This window comes from Triticum aestivum, chromosome 7A (genome assembly GCF_018294505.1).
Source record: "Triticum aestivum cultivar Chinese Spring chromosome 7A, IWGSC CS RefSeq v2.1, whole genome shotgun sequence".
Taxonomy (NCBI): Eukaryota; Viridiplantae; Streptophyta; class Magnoliopsida; order Poales; family Poaceae; genus Triticum; species Triticum aestivum.
This window is the reverse complement of record NC_057812.1, coordinates 20415847-20427319: the sequence shown is the minus strand read 5'-3', so window position 1 is coordinate 20427319 and position 11473 is coordinate 20415847. Positions and strand designations below refer to the sequence as shown.

At 48.1% G+C, this 11473-nt stretch overlaps 1 long non-coding RNA gene across 1 annotated transcript; it reads right to left on the bottom strand.

Moving 5' to 3' along the window:
- Nucleotides 1-7497: 7497 nt before the first annotated feature.
- On the bottom strand, nt 7498-8501 carry LOC123147648 (uncharacterized). The gene is made up of 3 exons (XR_006473374.1): nt 8106-8501; nt 7945-8012; nt 7498-7661 (listed from the first exon to the last, which is right to left on the bottom strand). It is a non-coding gene; the product is annotated as an uncharacterized lncRNA (long non-coding RNA).
- Nucleotides 8502-11473: the final 2972 nt, after the last annotated feature.

Sequence of the window (11473 nt, the reverse complement as noted above, 5' to 3'; positions counted from 1 at the left end):
ATCGGAAGGAGTTGGGAGCTTCACCTCGATAATACCTTCAATAAGGATACGACGCTGATGGCGACACCATCACCGGCTCCGGCCACCGGTCGGAGACCAGGTTTTCACCCGGATCTGTCCCATGAGCATCCAATCGACAACATGTGCACCATCCAGACCACCTTCAAAGCCCCATGTCTGGCCACCCAGATCCGACGACCATCCACAACAACACTGCCACCATGGGAGCCCTGGCACACCGGCCACCGCCTGCCTGTGCCACCACTGGAGCCTGGGAGGAGGGCCGCGACCCACCTCGCCAAACCGTGAGAACGGTCGAGAGGAATCCTACGCACTCATCACCGTCGCTGATTCGATCCAATCTGGAGCCAAAATCACATATCCGCCTTGAATATAAACATTGCCACGCCAGCATGGCGAGAGGCCTAGACTTCACCTGCCACCACTGAGGGAGTCCTGGATTAGGGGGTGTTCGGATAGCCGAACTATACCTTCAGCCGGACTCCTGGACTATGAAGGTACAAGATTGAAGACTCCGTCCTGTGTCCGGAAGGGATTTTCCTTGGCGTGGAAGGCAAGCTTGGCGATACGGATGTTCAGATCTCCTACCATTGTAACCGACTCTATGTAACCCTAACCCTATCCGGTGTCTATATAAACCAGAGGGTTCTAGTCCGTAGGACAACATACACATCAACAATCATACCATAGGCTAGCTTCTAGGGTTTAGCCTCTTTGATCTCGTGGTAGATCAACTCTTGTATTACCCATATCATCAATATTAATCAAGCAGGACGTAGGGTTTTACCTCCATCGAGAGGGCCCGAACCTGGGTAAAACTTCGTGTCCCCTGCCTCCTGTTACCATCCGTCTTTAAAGACGGCACCGTTGCTAAGGGAGCTTTGGTTGTCGGCCAAACCCTCCGGCTAGGTGGTTTTCTTATGACCACCTGTTCGGCTTCTACGCCGACGATGACCTCTCGAGCCATCGAAAACAATCTTCATGTCAACTTGGAACTTGCCGAGCAGTTAAATCCAATAGAGCTTTCCTCCATAAACGAGCTCGTGGATCGCTTCGCCACCCTGAGAGTTGCTACGGATTACGACCAGATTGGGCCTAAAACCGATCTGAGAGAGGTTAACTCTCCCCAAGCCACCCATCACGTTGCTGTGGTAGAAGGACAGTGCGGCGACCCTTCATCTATCCTAAGGACTCTCTAAGTCCGGATTCCCGATCCCTCCAAGCCGGATGTCCGCGGAGGGCAGGATATCACTCAAGATCTGAACCGAGAATCAAGCGACGGACTGGATTCATTGGACGATACCCAGGAATCCAAATTTTTGAGTTCAGAAATTCCTCCGCCTCTGAGCCTCAGAAGGGGTAAGGCTTCGGATTCAATTCCACCCACCCACCCGAACATTAGCGATCTATCCCAAATCAGGCAAGAGCCCAAAGAAACAGTACATCATTACTGGGCCAGATTCCTCCTGGTTATGCACAGGATAAAGGGCTGCCACGAGGAAGACGCAATTTCATCCTTCTGCAATAATTGCACGGACAAGGGAATACTCAACGCCATAAGTCGCGGTGATATTACACGCTTCGTTGACTTAGCGTCCATAGTACGAAAGTACTACGCGATGGAAAGTGCCCGGAAAACTGAAACAAAATTTTGGGACAACCCGGCCCTTAATGCAAGCCCAGTCCGAAATAAAAGGGTGCATCATCGCCAGACACCCGGGTCAAACACCAAAAGGTAAAAACCCTCTTCAGGGCATGGAACCGTACTGGAAGGATGGCTTAATGGACCCTGTAAAATTCATAGTACAGAGGACGCCACACCAACTCACAACCTTAGAGCATGTTGGATACTCCGGCAGGTGGCCAAAATTGGCGAAAACCTCCTAATCCCGGAGGCCACAGAAAGCCACCCCAGAGACACCAATACTGTATTAACAGTCTTCGAGACCTTCGCATCAAATAACATGCGAAAAAGGACACTCTGCAGCCTTGCCGAAGTATACCAAGTAGCAACAATAAACCCATGGAGTGACACGGCCATTACATTCAACGCCGGTGATGAACCTAAATTCCGAACAGCCCGAGCACCAGCCGCATTGGTCCTCAGTCCAATAGTGGACGACTTTCGTCTCACCAAGGTACTCATGGACAGCGGCAGCGGATTGAACCTCATCTATGAGGAAACTCTCCAAAAAATGGATATAGACTGGAACCGCATCACGCGAAGTAGCACAACCTTTAGAGGAATAATCCCTAGTCGGGAAGCGCGCTGTACAGGAAAAATCACACTAGATGTGGTGTTCGCCACGCCGGACAATTACAGGTCCGAAGAAGTCACGTTCCACGTGGCCCCGTTCAGCAGTGGTTATCACGCTTTGCTAGGGCAGGAAGCATTCACAATCTTCCAAGCAATACCCCATTACGGGTACATGAAACTCAAGATGCCCGGGCCCAACGGGATCATCACTCTCGCTAGTGATCCGGACATAGCACTCCGCGCCGAAAACAAGACAGTCGCACTGGCCCTCGAGGCAATATCCGAAGCCCTAGCGGCTGAGGAGCTGACTACGCTGCGCTCTACGGTGAATAGGGATGATGTGGTACTCCACAAAAGATCCAAATCCACCTCCTTTAAACCAGCGGACGAAATAGTCAAAATCCAAGTTCATCCAACGGACCCCAATAAAACATTCCATCGGGGCATAGTTAAACCCTGATGTAGACGCCGCATTACGAGAGTTCCTACGAGAGAACTGGGACATTTTCGCCTGGCACCCTTCAGACATGCCAGGAATCCCACGCAGGCTGGCCGAGCACAGCTTAAATATCCAAACAGGATTCAAACTTGTCAAACAGGCTCTCCGGTGTTTTTCCAAACCTAAGAGACGGGCTATGGGAGAGGAGCTAGCAAAGCTATTAGAGGCCGAATTCATCAGAGATATAAAACATCCGGACTGGCTAGCAAACCTGGTACCAAAGAAGGACAAATCTTGGCGCCTATGTGTTGATTTTAAAGACCTTAACAAGGCTTGCCCAAAGGATCCCTTCCCCTTCCCCCGCATCGATCAAATTATCGATGCAACCGCAGGACACGATTCGTTGTGTTTCCTCGACGCATATTCTGGCTACCATCAAATCAAGATGGCAGAACCAGACCAAGCCGCAACGGCATTTATCACACCATACGGGCCATTCTGGTTCAACACGATGCCCTTCGGGCTCAAAAACGCCGGCGCAACATATCAGCGCATGATTCAGACATGTTTGGCAAGCCAGATCGCTAAAACAGTGGATGTGGTCGTCAAAACAAGACATGTTGAATCTCTAGTAGACGACTTGAGACTCACATTTGACAATCTCCAAACATACGACATCAAGTTCAACCCGGAAAAATGCGTTTTCGGCGTTCCAGCCGGAAAGCTCTTGGGCTTCATTGTATCCAGCAGAGGAATTGAAGCAAATCCAGCCAAGATCCGAGCTCTGTCGCAACTGGATATCCCAAAGGACCTCAAACAAGTACAAAAGTTAACCGGATGTGTGGCGGCTCTAAGCTGCTTTATCTCCCGCTTAGGAGAAAAGGCCCATCCCCTTTACCGCCTCCTTCGGTGCACCGACCACTTCAAATGGACGGACGCAGCTACGGCCGGACTCGGCGAAATAAAAGTCATACTGGCAACAAACCCAGTCCTGGCCGCGCCAAACACCGGCGAACCAATGCTATTGTACATCGCAGCAACACATCAGGTGCTAATTGCAGTGCTCGTCGTCGAACGAGAAGCGGACGGACACAAATTCCCCCTTCAAAGGCTGGTCTATTATGTGTCCACTGTCCTCACTCCCTGCAAATCACGGTACCCGCATTATCAAAAGATTACGTACGCGGTATTCATGGCATCCCGGAAGCTACGACACTACTTTCAAGAGTGTTCAATAACAGTAGCCTCATAAGTACCACTTAACGACATTATAAACAACCGTGACGCAACGGGCCGGATTGCGAAATGGGCCATCGAGTTCCTCCCGTTCGACATAACTTATAAGTCACGACGAGCCATCAAGTCACAAGTTTTGGCCGACTTCGTCGCAGAATGGACGGAGGCCGAACTCCCTAGAGAGTACGGCACATATTCAAATTGAATCATGCATTTCGACGGCTCCAAAATGTTGGCTGGACTGGGGGCACTACACCATGACACTGCATTCCCCACAACCAAGTTAGATGGGAAAACAGCTTCTGCCGACTGCTAGTCGGTCGGGAAAAACTATTGCCGACCGATCATGTCTGTTGGGGTAAGTCCAGACGGGAAAACCCTTTCCCGACCGACTGCTTGTCGGCTATGGAGCATCTTTCCCGACCAACATTCTGTTGGGCCTGCCATGGGCCTTTCCCGACCAACAGTCCATTGGGTCTGCTATGGGCCTTTCCCGACCAACTATCAGACAGGATAATCTTTCCCAACCAACAATTTATCAGGGTTGCCATGGGCCTTTCCCAATGGACTATCAGATAGGGTAATCTTTTCCGACCAACATTCAGTTGGGCCATCCAAACAACCACAACAGCATGGTGCACTCACTACATCAACATTCTGCATGCTATATAAGATGTACATTTAAATCCATAAATTACCAACATGCATAATCTTAAATCCAGAAGGACACAACGGAAAAAATGATAGCATCATACATTAGATCATCACACATACAAATAGTTCATTCGTTCTAATGAGTCACTACACCTAGATTGCTACAAAAACAAAGATAATTAAGTGCATTACACATGTTGGTTGAGTGTCAAAAGACACGACATAGATCCAGTTTTACAAAATGAAAGCTAAAGATGCAGCATCTCCAAATAGCAAGGAATGTCCTCCATTACAAAATCATCCAATTGATGCGGACAACCGAATACTAGGTTCTTTATGCATTTCCTTCCCAACAGGATGTTGACAAGAACTTCTGCAATGGCATAGGGTCATTACACAAATTATCAAGGTATTCGGAGTAATATACTGAATACATGGTTGGTGTTTACCTTGCTAGATGGCCATGCAATGGACCTTGCACAGCCTCGCCAACATATCATAAACCATCATACTGATAAGGCAGTGTAGCATCCCTTGTAATCAGACCATTCACAACAACCTCATAAGTCTAGAAATTAGAGAGACAGCAGCAGCAGGAGGATTACAAACAAATCTAGAAAACAAATAGAAACTTTAAAGATGGCATAGTCATTGCTTGTTAGAAATCCCCACGTGAAAAATCACCAACTATCTTCAAGAGCGCAAGGCAATAGCGGCTCGTGCCAAGTTGCCAAGTTGTAAGTATTTCACGAGAAAAAAATAAAGATTCAGGACTGATATCCCGAGTCAGGCTCAATTGTCGAAACCATCTGAAGAGAGCTCTAGCATTAGGCTGAGATCCGATCTTACCAAGCCTAGAGGATAATAAGGGTATATTACAGGAAACGTTTAGCAGCTATGGAAATCAGCGCACTGTAAAGGTATGTCAAACGGAATTTGGAAACAAGCACAACATAAAATAGTAGGCTTCAGCAGAAAAGAAAACAAATCAAGAGCATTCGATCAAGCAGGGTTTTCTGCTATACGCCAGAAGTATCTTTTATCCAACCCAAGCAAAAACACTAGGTTATCGAAGGTTGTTTACAAAACAGATATCATGATATCAAAACTACAACAGTCTGCATTGACTTAAAATACAACAAAAAAATGTTCTCGTCCAACCACAATATTTGTAGTCCACGACATGAGAGGTAAATAATCCAGAACTAAAAATCCCTACAACTCTACATTTGTGTTTTTAATCAAAATGTAGGACCTATAATTGAAATCTAAGACCTATATATAAAATAAAGATCTGAAACTCAGTTTGTGTGCTTGTAAAACAATTATATTACAAGAACACATTAGAGAAACATACAATGCATATGAACAATACATGTATATATGCAGTTATACCACCAGTACATTTTGCTACTTCCAAATATGTATCCGATATGCGTGCAAGATAAGAATACCATGATATGACAATATGTGCGCGATACAGGAATACCATGATATGTGAATTCCACCTGAGAAATACCTTTTAAAAAAACAGGCACCAGAAATCAGTCTTTGCTTTCAGCAAAAAAAAGGCAACATGCACTACATGCATACCCGCAGCCCGTAGCCATCAAAGTCATACCCATCACGACCATAAATTAAATCATCGGCATCACAAGGATCCTCGGACTAAAAAGATCATTAGTTATATCAACCCAAAAATTATACACATAGTTAAGAGACTATTTTGAATCCCAAATAATAACAATAAGACTTCTATTACAAATTCTAAGTACAAGCCTCACATTACAGTGAAAATTCTACATGACCATGACAAAATACTAACCTCAAGAAAAGCATAACCAGGAGGTCATGGAGGAATCTTCAAGTCAATATCCACAATACGTCTATGCTGCATAATGATAAATAAAATTAAGGCATGAATAAATCGATTTTAATTCCTTACAATGCCTTGTAAATGAGCTGCAACCTATAGCATAGTTTCCTTACTATGTACAACTTACAGTGAAAACTTGGTCAAAAACTTCATTAGTTTGTGATATAGTCAATTATCTTTACATAATTGCCAAAGCCACAAGGAAAGCTAATGCCAAAATCATTACACAAAATTGAATATGGACCGTGTAAAAGATATCCTCAACCTCCCTCTTAAGAATGTCTGCAGGGTGGTTGCCTACATAAATGGTGCAGCTGTTGCGCCTGCCAATTGGTTCTGCCTTTAATAAACAAAATAAAGGTCATACGCCTATAGATGAATATTTGATGAAAAAACACTGTGCACTTTAATTTCTTGGTGCAAAACATGCTAGCTCGAATGGTGCAGACCACTGGCGGAGCGTCGTGAGGGCAAAAGCGTGCCATGGCCCGCCCAGCCGCTGAGGTAAAAATATAGCTATATACGTGCAGGCCAGCCCACGACTACCTCACTCGCATGCTGTCTCGCCTCGTCAGGCTTCTCTCCTTGCATCCAGCCTCAGTCGCCCTCCATGCTAGGGCACGAGCCACACGTACAGCTGCACAGAGGGATAGAGAGAGGTGGGGCGGAGCCGCAAATTAAGGTCCAGCTGACGGCCGCAGCGAGTAGCAGCGTAGAACTAGAGCGATGCGGACTGCGGATGCTCCAGGGCGACCCATGCCGCGGTGGCTTGGCCACGCCCCAGGCGGCAGCTAGCAGCGGCTGCGCCCAGTCGGGTGACGGCAAGTGCAGACCTAGGCGACGAGCGCTGCTGCACTAGCACAGGCACATGCACAACCCACAAACTCTCATCTCCCAGGCAGTCTAATTTTCCTATAAAATGTAGGCTATAGCACTCCGAAATTCAGTGAATTGATAATACACATCCTAATTTGGATAGTAGATAATTTCCATAGGCACTGGGTAGCAAGGCTGATCAATGCAAAATCGATTTGGTTTTCAAGTGAAAAAAGAGATGTACGTTACAGATTAAGTTGAGGAAGACTTTTCAGCAGCAGCTCATCATCCTTTCCTTGGGTTGAATTTTTTTCGTGTTTTTTTAGATTGGCCCGCCCAGGCTTTTCTTTGTAGCTCCGCCACTGCAGACAAACATTAAAAGCAATAGAAGAAAATAAAATTGCCGCCGAAGTCATCATCAGGAAAGAAGAGCATAAAGCCAAATTTCATACTCTTGTATGTCTACTAGATTTTATCGATTATACTACAGAATCGCTAGAAACTACCAAACCACAACCTTACACCTGTCAAACCATGACCTGACGTCTAACTTTTCACTATAAGAATTAGTAGTACAAATTTGCAATTGTTTAATAGATTCTGGACAGTTAAACAAAATACCGTATAACCTAAACCAAATCTTACATTCTGCTCCAACTCCCAACCGAAGAGCTGCTTGCTGGATAGAAGAATTACCACAAGTCATGGCGGATCTGAAGAGAAAAAGGAAATGGAACAAATCAAACCACGGTAGCACTGATTGGGAAGGGGTGGAGAGGGAGCAGGGGAGGGAAAATACCACTCACCGTCGGGGGAGGGAAAGCACCGGCAGTCAATGGCCAGATTCTCCTTGAACAGATCCGGCGAGTGCAGATCGATGGAGGCCCCTGGCGTGGCGGCGGCGGTGGAGGCGCCATGGTGACGAGAGCGGGGGCTAGTTCTCCCTCTCCCAGGTGACCCACCTCTCTATCTCACCCCCGGATCTGAGAGGGGTGGCGGCGTTCACCACCGCTCCTTGGCCTCTCAGCGTCGGTGCTCTGACTTCGAGAACATGCGGCCCGAGGGTTAAAAGTGTTAGCATTGGGGGTGCCTGAGGATGAAGGGGGCAGGGCTGAAACCTCGCTGCCGCGGTGAGGCCGTGCTGGCGACGGCCGACGGCGTGTGGGCTGCTAGATTGCTAGCGGTCGGCGGCGGGGGGAAGGGGGGAGGGAGCGCGCATGAGGATTTGGTTTGGGGAATTTGGACGCGGTCGTGACACCTGTAGGCCGAATAGAAAAGGACGAGGGGGGGGGGGGTCGGCGCTAAGTTTTCGGCCCGGTCGCGCGCAACGATGGGCCGGCCCAATTCGCAACTAACAGTCGGTCGGCAATATTCGCCGACCAACAGTGTGATGGAAACAAGAGCTTTCCCGACCGACAGTCGGACGTCAAATATCAAAGTATTCCCGACCGACGGTTGGTCGTGCTACATAAGTATTACCGACCAACAGTTTGATAGAAATTTTTCCGACCAACAGTCCGTTGGGGAAAGAAACTTTTTCCAACACACAGCGGTAGGGAAATCTAGGGCGTGATGTAGTGGGGCTGGCGTCGTTTGACGTCCCCCACAGGAGACACAGTTCAATACGTACTACAGATTCTGTACATGGACTCCAACAATGCGGCCGAATATGAGGCCCTTCTACATGGTCTCCGGATGACAGTATCCATGGGCATCCAACGCCTAGAGGTGCGAGGGGACTCGAACCTCACAATCTCCCAAATAAACGGAGACTTCGATGCCAAGGATCCGAAAATGGCAGCTTACCGCAACGCCGTCCTAAAATTGTCAGCTCGGTTCGAGGGACTTGAATTTCACCATATAGCCCGGGAAAACAATCAGGCGGCGGATGTCCTGACACGCATCGGCGCAAAACGCGATGTAGTCCCCCCCAACATCTTCTTGGAAAGGCTTTTCAAGCCATCCGTGGCATGGGAAGGGGAGCCAAACAATAACAGCCCAGACCCAACCGCACTGCCCGACACCGAACATTCTGACACAATCGGAGGCTCTGCCATTGAAATAACACCTTCAGCCCACGTAATAATGGCCATCATCGCCCCGTGGACAGAACCATTCCTCGCCTACCTTACTAGGCAAGAACTCCCCGAGGACCAAAATGAGGCACGCTGCATAGTGCGGCAATCCAAAGCCTACAGAGTCCACAAGGGAGAGCTTTATAAGAAAAGCACTACCGGAGTCCTTCAAAGGTGCATCTCCGAAGAGGAGGGGCAGAATCTCCTGGCTGAAATCCATGCCGGACTCGGCGGTCATCACGCTGCAGCCCGGTCTCTGGTAAGCAAGGCCTTCCGTACTGGCTTTGATTGGCCGACGGCCCGGGCAGACGCTCAGGACTTAGTCCAACGATGCACCGGCTGCCAGCTCTTTGCAAACCAAAGCCATATGCCACCCACCACCCTCCAAACTATCCCCATCACTTGGCCCTTTGCGGTCTGGGGGCTTGATATGGTTGGACCCCTTAAAGGCGGAACCCACAAGCACAAATACTTACTGGTCATGGTGGATAAGTTCACCAAATGGATAGAAGCCAAGCCTGTTAAGACGGCCGAATCCGGACCTGTGTTAGACTTCATATCCGAGGTCATACACCGTTACGGCATCCCCCACAACATCATCACTGATAATGGCACGAACTTTATGTCCGACGAGGTAAAACTCTGGTGCAACAACATGGGCATAAAGCTCGATTATGCTTCCGTCTATCACCCACAAACTAACGGCCAGGTCGAACATGCAAATGGTCTTATCATGAGCGGCAATAAACCCAGACTAGTGCGGTCCCTCAAGGAATCTAACACGCACTGGGTAGAGGAGCTCGACTCCATACTCTGAGGGCTGCGGACCACGCCGAATCGCACCACCGGATACACACCATTCTTCATGGTGTACGGCGCAGAGGCAGTTCTGCCTTGCGACATAATTCATGACTCACCTCGAGTGCGCATGTACGAGGAAAGAGAAGCCGAGCTCGATCGGCAGGACAGTTTGGACGCATTAGAGGAGGAGCGTGATGTGGCGAAAGCCCGTTCCGCATTCTATCAACAGCAAGCTCGAAGATACCAAAGCAGAGAAGTACGGGCCAAAAATTACAACGTTGGCGAATTAGTTCTACGCCTGCCGGACAAGAAAAAGGACAAACTCAATCCCAAGTGGGAAGGTCCCTTCATAATTGACCAAGTCCTGACTGGTGGAGCGTACCGCCTGCGAAACGCATCGGATAACCGACTCGAGCCGAACCCATGGAACGCAGCCCGTCTCCGAAGATTCTATGCCTAGCGCCGGACCCTGTGTTCGTCTCCTTACTCTGTCCATTTTTTATATACTGTCCGTCGTACATTTCTCTCCTTCTCCCTTTTTCTCTCTCTTATAACCTTTAAAGGCTCACAAATTGACGCGCTATCCGCGCTCAGTAAACCTGAGGGCTTCTTTAAACAGAAGCTTATTTATACGGGCTTCATGCCTAACACATGTGTCAAACTTCCGCATGTACCTTTTATTCACCATCATATGCATCGATATGACTTAAGTTTGGCCAAGCTGGGTTGCCTGGCTCCTGTGCTTACCCCTACGTTCCCGATTATTAGGCTAGGTGGTAAAGGGAGCACCTCTGCGATTGTTACTGCCGGATCAGCCGGACGTGTACCTCAGACTGGGTGAAGCCGAAAGCTAGAGTTCTTAAGAGAATATTCGGTCGGTGAACTAAAGATGATCTTTTTCTTTATCTATGTGCCCCAGGCGTTTTTCTTGCGTTTCTTTTCGCAGCATGGACATGCACTTTAGGGCATGCCCCCCAGGTAAAGGAACCCCTAACGAAACTATTCTCCCTGGAAAATGTTTCTTACTAACCATGTAATATAACATAACTAGTCAGGCACTTGTCTGTTCACGCACTAATGACCCCTACGCCTGGTCTCCACGCATTCCCCGGTTCCTATATAACCGCATGGGAATTCGGACACACTCTAAACCGTCAGGCCCCGAGGTTGAAGCGAAAAGGTCGGCCATGATAAATGATCTACAATCCGGCTAGAAGGCATTATAAGTGTCAATTCGATTACATAGTCATTTTGACTGATTCTATTCCTCTTTAATACCATCTAACAGGCTGTCTAAT